This window comes from Apium graveolens, chromosome 9 (genome assembly GCF_009905375.1).
Source record: "Apium graveolens cultivar Ventura chromosome 9, ASM990537v1, whole genome shotgun sequence".
In the NCBI taxonomy this organism is placed as follows: Eukaryota; Viridiplantae; Streptophyta; class Magnoliopsida; order Apiales; family Apiaceae; genus Apium; species Apium graveolens.
Window position 1 is genome coordinate 219,566,361 of NC_133655.1, and position 20,785 is coordinate 219,587,145.

A 20,785-nucleotide genomic window follows, 5' to 3' on the forward strand; every position below is an offset into this window, starting at 1 on the left:
TTTAACTCCAGAAACTTCAATTCCATTTGATCCTAACAAACTGAGGAAAATACTTTTCTAGAAATAGTTCCTTGAATCTATCCCAAATATTAACATATGTACCTTCAAATGTCCTGTTGTAAAAGACATGCCTGTACTTTAACAAGACTAAGATAACTTGTCAACCCTAAGTAAGTTGTATTGTTATCTAAATTTGTATTATGTTCTTGTAATACTTAAAGTCTGTAAAAATGCAAAGGAGCAGACTGGAGTCTTTTTCCTAAAACAGTATCAAGCCTAAGGATTCTATCTGGAAGAAAATCAAGAAGATCATGCCTCTAAAGAATTTTGAAGAAGCTTAGAGTTGAATAAATCTGTTTGGAGAAAAATGTTCTAAGTCAAGATCTCTACAAGTCACAGATTTAATGTTATAGAGAAGTCATTCGAGAACTCCAGAATGACTTATCGAGAAGTCATTCAAACTCCAAAGAGTACCGACGGATAAGCAATATCTACTCGACGGATGAGCTATATATATCCACTCGATGGATGAATAACATATACTCGATGGATGAGCAATATCTACTCCACGGATAAGCAATATCCACCGGGAGTAGAGAAGTCATGAAAGTTACTCGAGAACTCAAAAAGATATCGACAAGTCATTCCTTCACTAGAGAACTCAGAGTTATCGAGAAATCTATATCCATTCGAGAACTCAGAGACATCTACAAGTCAAGTGAGGTTATGAAGACTAGAGATCTCGATGAGCTGAAGACCACTACAAGCCAAACTCATTATGGAGTACCAGACATCTCGATAAGCCTTTATACTTATCGAGATATCAAGTGTTCAAATAAATCAAACTGGAGATCTCGAAGTATAGTCTCAAAGTACAGAATTGCAGATCAGTTTAATATCCAAGATAAACAATCAACAAACAATCCAACAGCTGGATTGACAAGTCTATAAAAAGCAGCTTGAAGAGTGTGCACGATCAATGGCAAAGATTAACTGACAAAGGAAGATTAAAGTAAACACGGGATGCTAAAGATATGCTAAGCCAGAAATGGAAGATTTGCTTTTCTATAAATAGAAATGACAAGTGACAGTTTAAAAAAGCTAATAGCAGGTTTATTATCCACTATGTAAACCAGCAGTAAACTGAGCTATAAAGTTAACACCGGTCCTCTAGTTAGAAGTAACAATTTAGATCAAAAATTCTTGTAACACTCTCGAGAGGAAGCTGAGCTCTTTAACTTAGAAGATCTTAGAAATTTTGTAGCAAAGCATCTTAATTTTTAATACAAAAATTAAGTGAGTTTTGAAGATCTGTGTTCTTTATTTTATGCAAGTTTAATTTCTGCATGAACACTTTTCTATACAAGATTTAATTTACTTTGTTCAACCATTATCTTTCAAGAAAAGCCTAAAATCAGAAAACACATTCACCCACCCCCTCTTTGTGTGATTCATTACCTAACAAGTGGTATCAGAGCAAAATATGAAAGCAAACATATTCAAGATCCTGGAAGATTGAATACACAGAAAATCAGTAGCATCAAAATTCCTACCTTTGACAAAGCTAACTACACTCTTTGGAAAAAGAAAATGATGCTGTTTATCAGGATGGCAAATCCATTCTACATTCAGATCCTCAAGAATGGACCCTTCATTCCTATGGTAAGAGTTGAGGAATCTACAGATGGAGACATTGTCATACCAGCTCATTATGCTCCAAAAGATCTCACTGAGTATACAGATCCTGAAAAGGAGAAAGTTTCCCTGGATAGCATCTTGCAAAATGATATTGATTGAGTCACTTGACAATGTGATGTACAATAATATTATCAATACTGCCAAGCAGATATGGGAAAAGATTGAGATACTGTGTGAAGGAACTGAGGAGGTTAGATCAAATCAAAGAAGGATACTGATTTCACAATATGAGGGTTTCATGGCTAAGCCTAAGGAAAGCATTACTGATGTGTTTGAAAGATTTAACAAGTTAATAAATGACTTGCAGCTTCATGAAAAATCTTATAAAGCTGAAGAAGTGAATCTAAAGTTCTTGCTTACTTTTCCTGATCATTTGAAACAGAAAATCTCAGCAATCAGGGAAGGAAGAGACTTGAGCAGAATAACTCTGGAAGTTCTGTATGGGATTCTTAAAACATATGAACTAGAGATGATTCAAAGGCAATCGTTGAAGTCTGGTCAAGGACATGTGGTGGATGGCTCAAGTGCTTTAATTGTTAATGAAAGCCACTCATTCAATAATGAACTAAGACACCAAACTTTAAATGCCTTATCAAGTGAGCAGAGAACAAATGATTCATAGGAGCAAGTCATCTTAGAGTTGGAAAAGGATGAGTTTTACACTCTTGAAGAACTGGATGAGCTAGATTAGTCCATGGCTTATCTAGCTAGAAAATTCTCTAACATTAGAGTAAAGAAGCCAAGGTACTTCAGGAATAAAGGACAATCCTTCAACAAAGACAACAGCTGGAAAGAGAAGGGGAAATACAATTCTAACAGCAAGAATGGTTGCAAAAATGGATCTGTTGACAGATCTAATATAAGGTGCTTCAATTGTGATGAACTAGGCCACTTTGCTACAGAATGCAGGAAACCCAAAAAGGCAAAGAAAGACAAAGCTTATCTTGAACTGGAAGCAAAGTATGAAGCTCTTCTGAAAAAGCAACAGAGCAAAGCTTACATTGCAGAGGGAAAGATTTGGGATGACTCAGATAATGATGAAGATGAGGAAGTTGGAAACTATGCTCTAATGGCCTTGGAGCAAGGTGAATCATCTTCATCAAAAGGACAAACACCAATCTTACCACTATTGATTTAAATTTAAATCAATACAAGGAAACTGTTGAAAGGATGAGCACAGAAATATTTCACATTCACACAAGCATGGTTGCTGCTAATGAAGAAGTTAGCAGATTAACAAACATAAATAAGAAGCTTGAGAGTGAGAAGCAAGAAACTGAATTATTGATGGTTGAGCTTGAAGCTTTAAAATAAGAAAATACCTATCTTAAGAATAAGCTCAAGTGTGCCAATGAAATTGAAGCAGTGTTAAGGGAGAAACTAGAAAAGAATGAAGTAAAGATGAAATCTTTCAGAAATGTATCTGAACTGGTTGAACAGTATCATGAGAAGAATAAGCCATGTACAAACATTGATATTGGCCTCGACTATGAAGACATGAGTGACAAAAAGATGACTGTAGGTGACAAAGGGAAAGCCAAGAAGACTGAGAATGCTACAACCTTTTTGAAAGAGGTTAATGCACCTATATTCAAAGCATGTGTAGTCAACTTCAGTGAAGAAGAATTGATAATCAAGAAAGAAATTGTTGATGTAGATAAAGAAAAGAAAACTGAAGAATCAGTTCAGATTTCAAAAACTGAAGAGAAGCTCATGAACAAACACAGTCCCAAGACTCCTGTTCAAGAAACCAAAGCTGTAGATACAAGAAAGAAAAAGAGAAATAGAAATGGAAAAATAGGGATAAACAAAAGCAATAATTTTGCATATATTGCAAATGCTCCTAGAAAGAAGTGTGAAAAATATGGCTCTTCAAATCATCTAACTCAGCTTTGCAAAAAGGTTGTTAGAAAGTCAACTGAAGGAGCTTGCAAATACAATGAAGCTAATGTTAATGATCCCTATTCATTCTGTGACAAGTTTGACTGCAAATGCAACATGAAGGTAATGAAGAGTTGCCATAAACTGAGAGTAGATCTTAAAGAATCAAGAAATGGGTCTGCATCAGAAGGAAAACATGTACAACAATCACTGAATTTTGTTTCTTCTAAAATTACTCATTCTACTTCTCTTAAAAAAGTTTCCAAGAAGAAACTACCCAACACTGCTTGGGTTTCCAAACACACTTAAGACTCATTGTGTGCAAGGCAAGTGAAGAAAGTCATCTGGATCATAGACAGTGGATGTTCCAGGCATATGACTGGTGATAAAGCCCTACTATCACAATTTAAGGAGAAAGCTGACCCATTTGTGACCTTTGGAGACAACAACAAAGGATTCAAAATGGGAAATGGCAAAAATGTTTTGAAAATGTTGTCTTTGATTAATATAGCACTGGTAGCTGATCTTGAAGTGAGTCTTTTCAGAATTAGCATACTGTAGATAATGGTCTCAAGTCTTATTCTACAAGGAGAATGCACTGTTATCAGCAAGAAAACCGGTGAAGTTGCTCTTAAGGGAGCAAGGAAAGGAAGCTTGTTTGTTAAAGATTTTGACTCAACAAATAAGAATGGTATTTGTTGTTTCTACACCAAGGTATCATGAGAAAGAAACAAGCTTGCTCAAGTTGAAGCTTGTAAAGTTTGTCAGACTAAGGAAATGAAGAAACTACCCAACAAGAGAATCATGGCAAATGGAAGCTCATTTCTTTCACATGAGCTTGATTGCACAGCCTCAGGGGGAGAAAGAGGATCTTCAGATACTGGAAGGAAGCTCAATTTGGAATCATGACATTCCAAGGGAATCATTTATGGAGCAGTTGGTTTCACAGATACAAATTCTGTCTTTCAAAGACCTGTATCCTGTTTTAGCATTAAAACTTCTTGCACCAACAGAAATACAACTAGCTAACATTTTTACTAAACCTTTGGATGAAGAAACTTTCACTAGACTTGTAAGTGAAATTGGTTTGCTCAATTCTTCATCCTAAGGAAAGAACTCAGCTAATATTGTGCAGAAGATTAATCTCCAGTAAATCAAAATTAATTTGATTAAATTGGAAATTAACTGAAATATGAATTATAAATATTTCATAAATCTCTGTATATTTGTCTTTCAAATTCATTCAACTTGGAATTTTTCAAATTCTGAGTAAACTGCTTAGATGTTAATTTACATCCTTAATATGTAAAATCAACTCAAGGCAGAATTACAATAACCAAAAGTATCTAGCAAACTGAGTTCTCGATAAGTATAAATTGACTTCTCAACAAGTAATTTTAGGACTTCTCTAGTGAGTCCTCAATAAGTCAACTTACTGACTTCTCGAGTGACTTCTCAATAGGTTTAAAATGACTTATCGACAAAGTCCTTGCAGGGTTCTCTAATAATGATCACTCACAGAGTTCTCTACAAGTACAATTCTTGACTTATCAATAACTCATAACTGAAATAATTTAAACTGATAAATTATTTTGGAAAATTACTTTTAGAAAATTTATTCTAATTTTATTTTGAATTTATTCAAGTAAAAGTTAGAATTAATTCAGTCCACTTTTTGGACAAACTGGGTATTTATTTGACATTTCGACAAGTCAAGGTTGAGTTCTCTATAAGTGTAATTTAAAATGACTTCTCGACATGTACTTTACTTCTTTAAATGACTTCTCGATAGACAACTCCAAATGTCTATTTTTGAGTTCTCGACAAGTCATCTTCTTTTACTATACATACCCAGACTTCTCGATACATACATACTTACAGCTTTCGAGATCTAAAGTGACCTGGCCTTCAATCTATAACCATTTTATCTCTCATTTTTCACTCTTTCTAAGAAATCTTTCCTACCCATTCATTCTCATCAATCAACTATAGCTCAAAATGTTGCTAGGGCATCTATCCCGGAGAAAGGAACTAATTATCTTGCTTTCACTGATGCAAACCAAGCTCTTGATAGTTTCAAGGGGTTTGTAAAACTGCTGTCAGAATCCTATCTTGCAGGGGCCTTGACTACAAATCCAGTACTATATCTAGATGTGCTGCATGATTTATGGACTAAGTTGTAGTGAGGACTGATGTTAACAACAATTCTCTCTCTCTGGTGGTGACATGCATAATTGGAGGCCGACAAATAGAATTCAATGATCAAGATGTGAATAGAGCTTTGGGGTTGCCAACTGAGAATCTGGTGGAGGTGCCAACTCCTGATGAGCTGACTGAGTTTATGGACTTCATCAATTATGGTGGGAGAATCAACCTGTCAAGCTTAAACAGAACCAATCTAAGGAAGGAGTGGTCATTCATCTTTGACTCTGTAGTAAGGGTCTTTACTTGTAGAAAAACTGGATATGATAATATCTCAACTGTTGTGCAAAAGCTGGTGTATTCAATTGCCCACAACAGACACCTGAATGTTGGTCTACTGATCCTGGAAGAACTTGCAACCAGGCTGATTAGGCCCCTAACAGCTAGAGGTAAGGAAATATTCTTTCCTAGATTTATTATGTCTACTTTAAATAATAAAGTAGCTGACATACATCTCTTGAATGGTATAGATAGTACTAAGATAGGCAATTGTAAGCAAATGTCCAAGATAATATTTGGCTCACTTACTACAAAGAATAAGGTCAGTGTAAGTCTGAAAATCATTCCATTTATGTTAGAAAGATTTAGGACTTATCCTTATCCTATGCCTGACATGAGATCAAATGCACAATCTAGTACAGCTATGATTCCTGAACCTGTGGAAGTACAAACACGGGATCACCAACAGGGATCTTCCCAAGCTGCAACCGTTCTTTCACAACCTTTAGAAGCTAGGATACCAACTACCTCATCTTTTCAAAAAGGTGAGGTCAGTAAAAATAAGAGAAAGGGGATAAACCTAGCTGTGTTAAATAAGAATGGTGAGGAGAAAGCTGAAAGAGTACCACCTCTGGTCAAAAGATCCAAAAGAAGTAAATAAACTGAGCTGACCACTCTATCTTCCTCTACATCTCCCAAAAGGATGCAGTTGTAAAAACAACCAGGAGTGAGTCTGCACAGCCTGCACAAGAAGTAATTCAAGTGTATGGTAGGAGAAACAAGGAAGGTACTCACTGTAAGAACACATCTCTTGAAGCTCCCTCATCTATTCAGGGGGAGCTGCCAACACTCACAACTGAGCAACAATTTCTTCTATCTAATATTTCTTCTATTCTAATTCCACTTGACTCCATTTCTCAAGTGCATCAAAAATCAAGTGACTTAGCTCAAGAAGCTTTGCTCACTACCCAGACACTTCATTCAGATGGTGAGAGGCTACATGCTGGGGTAGACCTTGATGACATCATCACAAACATGGGGGGTTCATAGGTCTTCACTGAAGACCCCATGGATATCTCTAATGCACCTTCATGTGCAAAATAGTCCTCACAGACTAAAAGGTTTGAGGGTAGTACTCCTGAGGGGGAGCTATCTAAATCCTCTCCAATTCAATTGGAGGTTCCTTATGAAGGAACAACTCCCCTCACAACCCTAGCAGAAATTGCCTCTACAGTTGAAGCTATGTGTACAATTGCCCATGATCCTGTCATAGGGGAGGCAAGCTTAGCACATTCAAGTGCCAGTGTGTTGCAAGTCACACAAGGGTTTGAGGCTGGTACACATGGCAGTAACCCAGTCAAATCCCCTCCAATTCAATTGGAGGTTCCCACTATAAGTGGAGGATAACACACTGTCATAACCACAGAGAAATCTGTGAGTTAAACTGTGATCTCATTCACAGGAGTTTCTGATGAATCATCAAGCTCTCAAACTCAACAACCTCATATACTCTCTCAGTGGCTACAAGAATCTGCCTCTCAACCAACTCCTATAGATGATCTACTAGTAGAGCAGATCTCTGGACTGGCTAACATCTCACAACATCTTTTAACTTCAAACATGAGCAACCAAGATTATCAGGCCATTATGCTTGCTTACAATGAAGAAGTTGAGGAGCAAAAGGAGAAAATTGTCAATGATGCGGAGCCAGATGGGAATGTGGATGCATGGCTGTCTGAGGACTTTGGAGATGAATCAAGTTTTGGCCGAATTTAGAGAAGAGTATGTTACTATTCTGGGCAGCAATGCAAAAGACTTGAGTCCAGAAGCTGTCTATGATGCCATTACAGATGTATACAAAGCTTAGCTTAAATTATTTCATCTGTTTGGTAAGGCTCTTAAAATCAAGCTCACTGGTCATGAAGACAGAATCAGAAAACTGGTGAATGAGAAAATGGACATGATTATACCATCTCAAGAGCAGATCTCTTTGAAATTCAAGCATTTTTCTGAGCAAATGGCTAGGATGGATCTTGTCTCTATTGAGAAGGAAGTCAAAAATCTCAAACTATCCTTCACAAATCTACATACAATGATCCAGCAACAAATTACTCACTCAAATGAGACCAAGGTCCAGCTGGATCAACTTCACCAGAGCAGATATAAACCTTCAGCATTGCTGATGGAAGGGATCAAAGAGGCTGTAGGAGAACACTTTGGCACATCTAGACGCTCTTATCAGCCTGGATCCACCTCAACAAATCTGTAAATTTAGTCTCTACAGGATCAAGTCACAGCATTGCAAGACTCCAATTCCTCTCTCACTGCACAAGTTCAGGCTTTGACATCTCTTGTCAAGAGCCAACAAACAGACATCCAAACTCGGGTGAACTCCCATAAGCATCTTCAAATGCAAAATTCCATAGCCTTAGGAGCCATCATGGGTAAACTCAACATACCACTACCTTCTTTGCCTGAACAAGTAAGACCTGAAATTCCTACTCCCCTTCTCATGCCTATCAACAAGACTAAGGTGGAGATAGAGGCTAGGTTGGCACAGTCAAGGTCATCTCAACAAGTCCAAAGTGCTGAAGAGAGTTTAAATCGAAAAATTGATATTGGAATGGAGAGGCTTTTTAAGGCAGCTGAGCGTCCCAGTCAAAGCAGAGAATTTGATGAACTGCTTATGGCATTCAGGGTTTCTCTCAATAACAATTTATTCACCTATAAGAAAGCATTGGGCATGACAATAAATTCAATAAGAGTGATCTTGGTAACTAAAGACAATTTTAAGGAAAGAAGAATAGTGGTCAACATCAATGACTCAGGGGTAGACAGATGTATGCAGGTGTCCCGTAACTATCTTATCTCTAGGAGGGCATCTGAATTAGACATTTTGATAAGCAAAGTCAAAATTGTGATTCATGAAGATACTCTCTTGCTAACAGAATTGAAGAATGCACAAATAGCTGCTTTCTCAGAAGCTTATCTACAGCCTAGCAAGGAAGTGGCATACATTTGTTCTACTACCAAATATTTCAAACATTTTCAAGTTCATAAACAGTGTGTCATGGAAAATAAAAGGCTCATCATGACTCTTGAAACTAAGCTAAAAATCAAAAGGAACAAGACTATTGAAGATGAGGAGATGATAAAATTGTTGAGAAGATATCTGGATAATGCAAAAGCAAACTTGCCCAAAACAAAAATCAACAAAGATGATTTGGATGATGATGAGCAGAAGAAAGATGATCAAAAATCTTTTGGCTTAAATTCAAGTCAATCTACTAAGCCATCTGGAAGCAGGGGTGGAGAGAAGAAGGAGGATGATAAGAAAGATGAAGACACGAGGAGAAAGGGGGAAAGGGAGAGTAGAAAACCTTATGATAACTCAAAAACTTAAACAACCCTAAATATCCAAACACAACCACTTCACACCTCAGCTCAAGTCATAACATCAACTGTCTCTAACATCAAATCTTCCCAAATGCCTAAGCCAAAATTTCTTTACAGACAAACTGCCAACTCCTTCCTAAAAATTCCAATCACCTCAAGCCTCACAAACTTCAAGAAAATAACAACCCTACCTTTAGCCAAACCTTCACTAAAATCCAATCTCAAATCTATGGGAAGAAAGCCTAAGAAAGTCAAGCCTCTAAAGGAAGTGGAAGTCACTGAAAGGGCCATCTATAATTGCTTCAAAGAATCTGACTTTCTACCTCTAAATTGGCGCATCACATATGAAGATCATTTCTAAAATTCAGCTGAGGAAATTGTCAAAGTCTGGGTTATATCACTGAGAGAAGTCAGAGTCTATTTTAAGGATGGTACATTCACTCTTCTAAATAAAAACTTAATGGATTCTTTGACTCTTGCAGAAATTAAGAGAGTGCTAAGTTTGTTAAAAGGCAAGGACACTGTTACAAGGACTTGGAGATCATCTTTGGCTGAATGGTTGATTGAAAGGGAGGAAACAAATAGAAGAGATAAGGCTAAAGCTGAAGAAAGAAGAAGGAAACATGATGAAGAAATAGATATGTTTATAAAAAGATCAGAAGAGTTGAAAGCAAAAGGATTGAGCAGAATTTCTAAAGATGGTAGATTTCTAAACATTAAAGTTGGTGAATTCTCAAGATTCAGGTTAGAGTATCTGAACTAAGGGTACCCTAAGGCAGCAAGGCAAAAACTTGTGGAAGCTCTAAGTGGAACACTCATCATAGAAGAACTTGAAATTCTTGATCACTTGAAGGATAAACTTAGAGGGGAAGCAGCTGTAAAAACTGTCTTTACCTGATTCCTATAATCCTGGAACTTGGTGAATCTTATGTTGTACAAGTTGTAATTTTATCAAGCTTTATGTTTTAATCTTATCTTCCATCAATTTTAAACTTGGGGTTAGTCTTGCTAACATGCATGAATTTGTGTGAATCAATCTTCTCACAAATTGGGGGAGATTATTGTAAAAAACATGCATGTACTTTAACAAGACTAAGACAACTTGTCAACCCTAAGTAAGTTGTATTGTTATCTAAATTTGTATTCTGTTCTTGTAACACTTAAAGTGTATAAAAATTCAAAGGAGCAGACTGGAGTCTTTTTCCTAAAATAGTATCAAGCCTAAGGATTCTATCTGGAAGAAGATCAAGAACATCATGCCTCAGAAGAATTTTGAAGAAGCTTGGAGTTGAATAAATCTGTTTGGAGAAAAATATTCTAAGTCAAGATCTCTACAAGTCACAGATTTAATGTTATAGATAAGTCATTCGAGAACTCCAGAATGACTTATCGAGAAGTCATTCAAACTCCAGAGAGTACCGACGGATAAGCATTATCTACTTGACGGATGAGTTATATATATCCACTCGATGGATGAATAACATCTACTCGACGAATGAGCAATATCTACTCGATGGATAAGATATACATCTACTCGACGGATGAACAATATCTACTCAACGGATAAGCAATATCCACCGGGAGTAGAGAAGTCAGGAAATTTACTTGAGAACTCAAAAAGATTTTGACAAGTCATTCCTTCACTAGAGAACTCAGAGTTATCGAGAAGTCTATATCCATTTGAGAACTCAGAGACATCTACAAGTCAAGTGAGGTTATGAAGACTAGAGATCTCGATGAGCTGAAGATCTCTACAAGCCAAACTCATTATGGAGTACCAGACATCTCGATAAGCCTTTATACTTATCGAGATATCAAGTGTTCAAATGAATCAAACTGGAGATCTCGAAGTACAGTCTCAAAGTACAGAATTGCTGATCAGTTTAATATCCAAGATAAACAATCAACAAACAATCCAACAGCTGGATTGACGAGTCTACAAAAAGCAGCTTGAAGAGTGTGCAAGATCAATGGCAAAGATTAACTGATAAAGGAAGATTAAAGTAAATACGGGATGCTAAAGATATGCTAAGCCAAAAATGGAAGATTTGTTTTTCTATAAATAGAAATGGCAAGTGACAGTTTAGAAAAGCTAATAGCATGTTTATTATCCACTGTGTAAACCAGCAGTTAACTGAGCTATAAAGTTAACACTGGTCCTCTAGCTAGAAGTAACAATTTAGATCAAAAATTCTTGTAACACTCTCGAGTAGAAGCTGAGCTCTTTAACTTAGAAGAGCTTAGAAATTTTGTAGCAAAGCATCTTAATTTTTATTACAAAAATTAAGTGAGTTTTGAAGATCTGTGTTCTTTATTTTATGCAAGTTTAATTTCGTTATGAACAGTTTTTTATACAAGATTTAACTTACTTTGTTCAACCATTATCTTTCAAGAAAAGCCTAAAATCAGAAAACACATTCACCCCCCCCCTCTGTCTATGATTCATTACCTAACATGTCCTAACAGTTTCCCACTAGTATGTGGCTTCATTCTTCAAATAGTAACTTGCAAACTCAGTTTTCTGCTTCTCTCTTACCTTGACTAAAGCAGATGACTTCTTAATCTCCTTTAACCAAACTCTTGCTTCAATTGGATCTAAAGAACCTTGAATTCCGGTGGATTCACCGCCTGAAAAGTATTAAAAGTTACCTGAGGATTGGTCCATCTCTATTGTTGTTGAGTCAGGTTGACTGTTTGTTGAGCCAAGATCTAAAGAATCTGGGCTACAGTTGGGTCTATGGGACCTGGATTGGCATTCTGGTTATTGTTGTCTTGTATGTTGTTGTTAGTTTGTTCATTCTAGTTGGTAGAATGGGTATTTCTTCTGCAGGCATTTGTTGTAAAGAATCAAACAACCTATTTAGCCTTTAAATCAAATCCTTTTTATGAAAAGTTTTTGTAAAACAGAAATATCTCTTTTTGAAAATATTTTCAATTATTGAACTAAGTAAATTGCATGCTTCTTTACAGAATATAAACAGTTAAGGGGAAAGGGTACATGTTATCACAAGAGTTTATAATTGGTGCAGTAAATAAAGTAAGATAAAACAGGTATAGTAATGTAAATGAAAATGCTGGAAAAGGAAAGGTACTGATATATATATATATATCAAAGTTTGATAGTACAAGCGTGAAAATGCTTCAACAAAAGCAAAAAGGGGTACAACAGACCTACACACTAGTCATCAAGTCTAGTCTATATGTACAAACCAAAACTTTGTTGATACACAGTACAAACTAATATACCTATAACAGCTGTCACAGCATCTCTGTCGTCTAGCTCCATGGGAACTCTGGTCCATCAAGCCTCGCAAGATCCTATAACACCTCTTTGGCCCACTCCATAAGAGCACCCGGGGAAGCATATTCACAAGTAGCTTCATGTAGTCTAGCCTTAAGTATCCTCCAGGTCATATGAATCTCATTCTGAAGCTCCCTCCCACTCCTGTCAACATTTATAGTCCTCAAAATATATTGTAGCTCCTGAATCTGTACCAACAGGGCCTCTCGCTCCAAAAGAAAAGCCTCAAACTGATGGTATAGAATAGGGCATGGAGTAAACTAGAAAGATGAACCTGCAACTGAATGTTCGGTAGAGTCAGAATCAACAGGTGGGGGTCCTCGAATAGGTGGTCTCATACTGGGGGTGGAATAGCTCGCAATGGTATCATCGTCACAACAGGAGGTAATATGACTAACACAGTTGGAAGAGCAGGGCGTGGATCAAATGACGGTCCTCGAACTGAAGGATCCGAATGATCAGATGGTATAGGGATAAAGGAATCTGCCATTGATGCTATCTGAAAATCACGTTGCTAGATAAAAATCTCGAATCACAACATGAATCATACCAAAACCTATTATACAGTCGCACTCAACCTCTCGACGTTCTATCTTTCTATTTCTTACTCTTAATCCTAACCCTTTACCCATTCCCGGATCAGAAGTTTGGGGTTCACAACGCACACACACACAATATATATAAACCTATTTATGAAAGTAATATAATGCAATGACCCTACTTACCATAACCACAGATCGTAACAGGTTAAAGTATGCACACAAGCCACAACCTTATTTATATTACAAACGTACCAAATCCCAACTAGTTTAACTTACATCTGAAATAAAACATTCTTACAAACTTTCAAACTCAAAACTAAAACAAAAGTCTTCACCTAGCTTATTCCACCTCAACCTGGAATCCTAGCTCGCACACTTTTCTGGGGATCCTCGCTACCAATAGTTTCCTTCTTAACTGGAAAAGAACATAAACAGATTCGCAAGAGTGAGCTATAACTAGCTCAGCAAGTCACAGTGACAATACTGAGATTAAACAATGATCAAATGAAATGATTTAAAGTATCAAGTTTCTTGTTAAGCGATGATTAAAATTGGATATTCACTTTTATTTTAAAAACCAAGGTTAGGCTGCTGATCAGTCACGCACTAACCCCGAGCAAGGCACACAACTCTGACCAAAAATTGGCCTAATACGACCATGAATCTGTTCTGACCACGAATATGGTCCATATTTATAAAACAATCCAATTTTTTAACAAAAACAGAATAAACAATGTAAATCAATAAGCATAATCATAAACAACATTCGTCTCAAGGCATAAGGTGATTCATAACACCATAAAGGTATAACCAAATGTATATAAGGATTGGCATCCAGTCTATAAGCGAACCAGATAATAGAAGAACAAGGGTTTGATGATTATAAGGATTAGTCTTCTGATGTACAAGGTATAAAGGTTTGTATGTTAATCAAATCCAGATCAGTGATCTGTATATGGTATATATGTATTTGTGGAGTAGTATCGTATATATGTGGTTCATATCTGGGTATTAAACAATCAATTGTTTATGAGGAGTAGAGCTTACGACTCAAGATTAACAAGTAAAATCAGGGTTCAGGGTAAAGTACTTCAAAACACTTGCAATATAAAACATAACTATTTCAAATGCGTATCAAGATGGTTCAAGAATTACTTGCTTATCTCAATCCGCTTTCACTTCACTTGCTCTCGTTTATCGTTTCTATTCACCGACTACCTGCTTTCATTTTCTATGCCTCGCTTCTTCTGTTAGACATCACAAGTATTTATCAATACTCATTCTCACTTTCTTCTATTCTTTATCATCTTTTATCTACCTTTCGTTTCACCCAAATTCGACGTACTGATTGATAGTTACGATAAAACCTGTCAAACAATGAATACATAAGCATATTATACATCAATCAGATCAAATATAGCACATAACACATAAGATATTCGATAAAAATAATTTTTCAAAGAAGATTCGGGGTTAAAATGATTTTCCGGGTATTTAATACGAATTTTTGAATATTTTTTGGAATTAAAACGGATATCAGAATCATTTTATAAATAAATAACAGGGTTCGAATACCAGAAATTGACTTTAAAATCATTTAATAAAAATTATCGAGCCTTGAACATAATTTAAAATAATATTTTAAAGCTCGAAACTATTTTTCAGAATTTTTAAATCAAAAGAATAATTAAATCTAATTAAATAATCAATTAAAATTAACTAATAACTAATTAAATCAATTAATATTTAAATTATTTGACCAATTAAATAATTAATTATTAACTAAAATTAATTAATTAAATAAATCAGATTTATGTTTTTAATTAAAAATAATTTTTAGAATTAAAAATTATAATTTTTGGAATTTTAAATAATTAAAAACAATTTTATGAAAATTAGATAAACGAAAATATAATTTTGAAAATTTTTAAAACAAAAATAGAAAATTTGCAATTTTTGAAAACTACACGGGTTTAGCTGTAAAGGTGGAAAAAGATCGATGACTAAACTGTAAGTTTATCATCGTCTTCTTCCTCCTTCACCGTCGACGGCGGAGAAGCCATTAACGGCGACCTCCGCCGTCCCAAGCTTTTTCCGGCCACCTGAATTCAGTCCAGAATTGCACCAAAACAACATGGAATAATCCTTATGCTTCCAGAAACACGAATTTGCTATCAAATCAATCAAATAAACAATGAACAATTCAGAAATCTCGCCGAAAAAATACGCCGCCGTTTTTCCCGATTTTCTGATGAACCACTTTCTGTTATCCTCAGTTCATAAAACTTATACCAATCGATTGCTTGTTAAATGATCTATTTAATGATATCAACTAATTGAACTAATAACCCTGTTAGGCCGAAAATACGCGCTAAAATTACACGTAAGTATACGCGTTCGCAAGTAGTATAAGATATAAATCAGATTCGTTCCCACAAAGACTCTTTTTAGTTAACTTAAGATTATGCACCTATGCAACAATGGTATGGCTATCGCTCAATGCTAAGATAATAATAAGTTGAGATGTTTATAACTAAGATTAAACTAACATGCAAATAACTAAGAGATTAAAAGTGATTGAATTAACTATATAAGACTAACGTGGGATTCTTACTTCATTACTACTTCATTCAAAGTCACTGTTCTTAACCTTACCATGCAATGGTGATAACAACTAATCAGATAACATGAAACTAGTAAACGCCAACTGTCGTTGTACGAATACCCTACTACCATACATCCACAAAAGAGATAGAAGCTGAATAGACACCAATTATGTTGAGACCCTATATGTCTATAGAATTTGACAACATAAAGGTTTAATGCGCGAGTTATCTATTGTGATTACATAGGGCAAGTAAGATGGTTAAAATTACCTACGAATCATGCATAATAAGTATATGAACCTATGCTAGCATGGCAAGTTCTAAATCTCTATATTCACTGTCGCTTCAATAGAGATTAACACGCTATCTTATATGTTAGCTACGCACATAAGACGAATAAGCATAACCAATACTAGGATGTCATACAATCACCACACACCAAGATATTGAAACAAATTAACTACAGAAATCCATAAGTAAATCTGTTAGATACCCACGATAACGATTATTTCATAACGGAACTCATCGTAACCATGGGTTCCAATGAAAGCATGATAATAAACAATATAAGAGTACTAGGGTTCAAAGACAAATAAAAAACAAGCATCCAAGTATCAACTATACTAAAGAAAACAAAAAGTCTTCTTCTCTGTAGCCGTCTTGTGCTCTTTAGGTCTTCTTATTGCTCTCCCCCGGTCTCCTTGTTATTAAAAACATCTTATTTAGGGTATTCATAGGCTTCAGGATCGAACTGGGCTTCAAAATCTTTAAATTATAATAGAATCAGGATTATGGAAAAACCACCTGGCGCGGCCGCCCCGTATACCAGCGCGGCCGCCCTGACCTTCTGGAAAAACTGAAATTTTCAGCTTTCTTGACCTTCTTGTGCTGGTTTTTTGTGCGCAATCGACTGAGGCTCCATCCTAACACCCTTTTAGCATAAAAAGAATAAAAAATCCATTCCTTCCTTCGAATATTCCCTGAAATGCAAAACACTACGAAAACACATCAAAAACATAAACAACTTGAGTACACAACACCAATTCGAGCCTTTACGAAGCATTCTAAGTGGATATAAATGACACTTATCACACCTCCAAACTTGAATCGATGCTTGTCCTCAAGCATAATAGACTCAAAAACAAGAAATAAAAATGCATGAATGCAACTAACATGAATGTAATGATCCCCCCAGAATAACTTAACCAACCAATAAGCAACATCTTAAAGAATGCAATTATTCGCACAAAGTTCAATCAAATCACACAAATCAACTCACAAACCAGAAATGCGCGTGTGTGCAATTGCTTAACAGATATACTCTCGAAACTAGATTAATAATCATAACTCACCTCTCGTCAAGACAATCAAAAGGTTATAAACAAAATAAATGATAAACCCAAAATGAATGATAACACTTCAATTTTAACAAAGTTATACAAGGATTCATGCTTTTATTGCTACGCATAACAAAACACATATATGCTTATTTGATCGTGCAATGAGCGAGGTCCACAAAAGACTTATGCAATAATACCCATGTAGCGAGCGTTAGGTTAGCGGATCCCAGACTATAAAAGTCTTAGGTCACTAGGCACAAAGTCCCCTAGAACTTACTAACTCGATTATTAATGAGCCCACTCGTGATCAATTATGCATAACACTTTTTTTCTCTTTTTTTCTTTTTCTTTCTATTTTTTTCTTCTTTTTTCTTTTTTTTCAACAATTTCTGAACGAGTGCGTTTCGCTCCATCTCGCTCAACCCTAGACTACTAATAAAATTATGAGCCGACTACTAGCCATTTGACGCCTAGCCACAACTAGCATTGATATCCAATGTTTTTCTCCAATTTTAAAAATCCATGTTATTTCATCACTAAGAGAAAAGCATAAATTATAGACATAAATAAGTGATTAAACCTCGACAAACAAACAAGTCATGAACATGATCTAGCACTCAAGCAACCTATAAGACTTAGTGAAAATTTTCTTATTTCTAGCATGCAAATCAATTCGTTAGGACTTAACATTCCTCTATATGACATCACTACACTCGAATCAACATCACAAATTAATCGAAAAAGCAACCTAAGGGATCATGATATAATGCCAATGCAACTATATGCAACATACTAACATGATAAAAAAATACGCAAAATAAAACAAAAACAAATAACTACATGACAAATATGCAAACTATATGAAATTAACTATCATGAATATGCATCTATATGGACTCACACACAAATATTCCTTAACTATCACCCCCAAACTTAAAATTTTCAATGTCCTCATTGATGGTAATAATAAGGATTTCAGGCATACCTAGTTAGCGGGAGGATCACCCTCTTCGGGTGGAGGATCAGGTGGCCAATCAACCTCGACACCAGTGTCTCGGAAAACAGTACCGAGAGTGTGTATCATATCTTTAGCAAAACGTCGGTGGATGTCATGGATGACCTCAATACGCCGAATCAACCTTCTATATTGCGCATCACAATACCAAACCTATCAACTATCTGTGGTGCATGAGAGGGATCATCTATAAGCACGGGAGGAATCGGCCGGTCACCCTTTAGATTATCATAGATATACTCCAACCCCTTGTTAGGAGGTGCACCTAACAATGCATAACTCAAGGGATATGGCAGTGGGTTGAGCTCAAGTGTGGGAGCTTCTTCACTAGATGGTTGAAAATGCTCCTGAGTAATTTTCAGCTCTGCTAACCCAAAAGAATCGAATGGCATATCCAACTTCCTCTTCCACGGAGGGGCTTTCAAAACCTGTAGGTGCTCTGCTCCTTCTTCATCTTCAATAACTGATTCCCCGATTAAGGATCTCTCTAAGGTATCTGACTTTGGCAATTGCTCAAGCTCCGAATTCACGACCGAGTCGACCCGCTCTACTTTAAAGCACTGCTCTTTATCTGTGGGTAACTTTATTGCCTTGAACACATTAAAAGTTACCTTCTGATCTTGAACCTTCATCGCAAGCTCTCCTTTTTGCACATCAACCATAATTCGGCTTGTAGCCAAGAATGGTCTTCCCAAGATGATTGGAATCTTCGTATCTTTCTTGAAATCCAGAATTATAAAATTAGCAGGGAAGATGAGCTTATCCACCTTAACCAAGATATCCTCCACTACTCCTCGCAGATAAGTGATGGTCCAGTCAGCCAATTGCAAGGACATGTTTACCGGTTTTGGCTCTGGAAAACCTAGTTTCTTGAATACGGACAAGGGCATTAGATTGATGCTAGCTCCCAAGTCACATAAATACTTGTCGATCGACAAGTTTCCGATAGTGCAAGGAATAGTGAAACTTCCAGGATCTTTAAGCTTCGGAGGCAATTCCTGTTGTAGCACGACACTGCACTCTTTCGTTAGAGCAACGATTTCCAACTACTCAAGCTTCAACTTCCGAGATAGAATACCCTTCATGAACTTATCATAGCTCGGCATCTGTTCCAGAGCTTCTGCAAAAGGTATGTTAATGTGCAACTTCTTGAAAACCTCCAAAAACTTGGCAAATTGCGTGTCGAACTTATGCTTTTGAAGCCTTCTAGGAAATGGTGGAGGTGGGTAGACCTATTTATCCCCTGTATTACCCTCAGGAGGATTGCTTTCAACAGCTTTCTTCTTCGGTTCCACCTTGACATCCTTCTGCACAACTTTTTCAGCTACAATCTCATTTTCTGGAATTGGCAAGGGTGCAGACGCAACTGCATTCTGAACAAAGTTTTCAGAATCTTCGTCTTGCTAAATTTGGGGGCTTGCGACCTTTCTAGACCTCAAGGTGATGGCATTCACCTATTCTTTAACTTCCCTCTTGCCTGGATTAGCTTCCGTATCACTAGGAAGTGTACCAGGTTGTCGATTCAACAAAGCATTGGCAATCTGCCCAACTTGATTCTCTAGAGTCTTGATAGAAACCGCTTGGCTCTTGCACATAAGCCTCAATTACTCCAATTCAGATTTTTTATTAGATTGTCTTGTACTTCCATATGGTAGTTGTTGAAGTGGGAGTTGTTGTCTTGGTGCATATTGCGGTTGTTGAAAACCAAGAGGGTTGAATTGATTTGCTGAATACTGCTGATAAGGCTGTTGCACTACATTCTGATTGTTGCTCCAGCTGAAGTTAGGATGATTCCAGTTATCGGGATGATAAGTGGCTAGAACTGGTTGTTGCGATCTCTGAAAGTTGCTCATAAACTGAGCTGATTTACTAGATATAGCGCATTGCTCCGTGGCATGCGAACCTACACACAGCTCACAAACACTGGTTATCTGATTAACACCATAGTTGGTCAGAGAATCGATTTTCCTAGACAATGCCTTTAGTTGAGCAGTGATAGCCATAGCTGTATCCAATTCAAAAACTCCTTCTACCTTGCCCTGTGGCAATCTCTGGGTTGGATACTGATATTCATTAGCAGCCATCAGTTCAATTAGACCATAAGCTTCATCGTAGCTCTTTGCCCAAAATACTCCAGTTGATGCTGCATCAAGCTTGGGTCTAGACTGTGCTCCCAAACCATTGTAAAAATAATTTATAATCATCCAATCAAGCATGCCATGATGAGGACACTTCCTAAGCATCTCCTTGTAGCGCTCCCAAGCTTCACATAGAGTTTCTCCCGAATGCTGTGTAAATTGAGTAAGAGCATTCCTAAGTGCAGCTATCTTCGCCATAAGGAAGAATTTAGTAAGAAAATTCTGAGCAAGATCCTCCCAAGTAGTGATAGAACCAGCTGGTAGAGAGTGTAACCAGCTCTTAGCCTTGTCCCTCGGAGAGAATGAAAATAGTCTCAGTTTTACAGCATCTTCAGAAACATTATTGAACTTGAAGGTGTCACAGATATTGATGAAATCACTAATGTGCATATTGGGATCTTCCGTTGGAGAACCCCCAAACTACACTAAATTCGGCACCATCTGAAT

At 36.6% G+C, this 20,785-nt stretch overlaps 1 non-coding gene across 1 annotated transcript; it reads left to right on the forward strand.

The window, feature by feature from the left end:
* Nucleotides 1–20,414: 20,414 nt before the first annotated feature.
* Nucleotides 20,415–20,521, forward strand: LOC141688718 (small nucleolar RNA R71). Its single transcript, XR_012562151.1, has one exon. It is a non-coding gene; the product is annotated as a small nucleolar RNA R71 (small nucleolar RNA).
* Nucleotides 20,522–20,785: the final 264 nt, after the last annotated feature.